Source organism: Pygoscelis adeliae, unplaced genomic scaffold, assembly GCF_000699105.1.
Source record: "Pygoscelis adeliae isolate BGI_AS28 unplaced genomic scaffold, ASM69910v1 Scaffold420, whole genome shotgun sequence".
Taxonomy (NCBI): Eukaryota; Metazoa; Chordata; class Aves; order Sphenisciformes; family Spheniscidae; genus Pygoscelis; species Pygoscelis adeliae.
In genome coordinates this window covers 1,067,767-1,068,826 of record NW_008823871.1, presented here as the reverse complement: position 1 = coordinate 1,068,826, position 1,060 = coordinate 1,067,767, and positions in this window count along the sequence as shown.

Below are 1,060 nucleotides of genomic sequence, written 5' to 3'. Positions count from 1 at the left end.
TCCTGGCCAGCTTAGGCCAAGAGGCTTTTTTTCCTCCTCTCCTCGTGCCTCAGTTTCCCCCGCGTGGCTCTTGGCACATGTGCGCTGCGGCCAGGCTGCATGGTGCTGCGTCAGCCACTCCCTGCTTGAAACGCCGATGGCACCGCGCCGGCAGCTACAGGCTTCCCTGGGGACCTGGTTTTGGGGACAGGCACTCAGTGGTGCTCAGGGGGTGGGAGAGGACAACGCGCACCCAGGAGCTGGGGTCTCCCTCGGGACGTGGCTCTGTCACCCCACAGAGGAAGGGATATGGGTGCCTCCAGGCTCTGTGTGTGTGTGTGTGTCCGATTTATATGTATTTTCATGAAAAACGCTCATGGACTGCCGAGAAAGAACTTTTTATTTTCCTTCCAGTGTAACATTTTCTTTCTTTAGTTCTTGTGATATGATCCCTGCTACTTTACTATCCAAGCACATCAAGTCCCCCTGCTGTCTCTCAGCACAGTGTCACCAGGGAGCAATCTTTGGAGAGCAAGGGACCAGCAGCCATCTCCCCCCACACCTCCTTGGAAAGCGGGAGCTGTCTGTAGGCTTTTCCAGAAATGGCTCATCAGAAAATCTTCAGACCGCCAACAGCAGCAGTTTTTAGCAGGCCAGAGACCCACAGGAGTCTGAGAGGCATGGCAAAAAGGAGAGGTGTTATTCTGGCATCCCTCCTGTCTCGCAGAAGAACATTCACACCCCTAGAGACCCAAGAGGCAGCAGCTTGGTAGCTGGGCGCAGGTTGGGGGAAGAGTGTGCAAAGCAGGGGTGCTAAGTGGGGAGTTAATATTAATGGTGATAGTCTGGTGGTGACCTTTGCACTCAAACGACACCTGAATAACATTAATGAAATGGTGCAGATCATTGTCTGAATTTTGCATCCTGGCCTGTGGCGGGAAACATTAGTGTTAGTGATTCAATTACGAGTCTCATGGCATTTGGAGGACTGCTTGAGAACCCATTCCCCAAGTCCAGAGATTAAGGAGTGATCTCAATTTTCATGATAAGTAAGAAGAAGAAAGTGATGTTCCCACCCTTG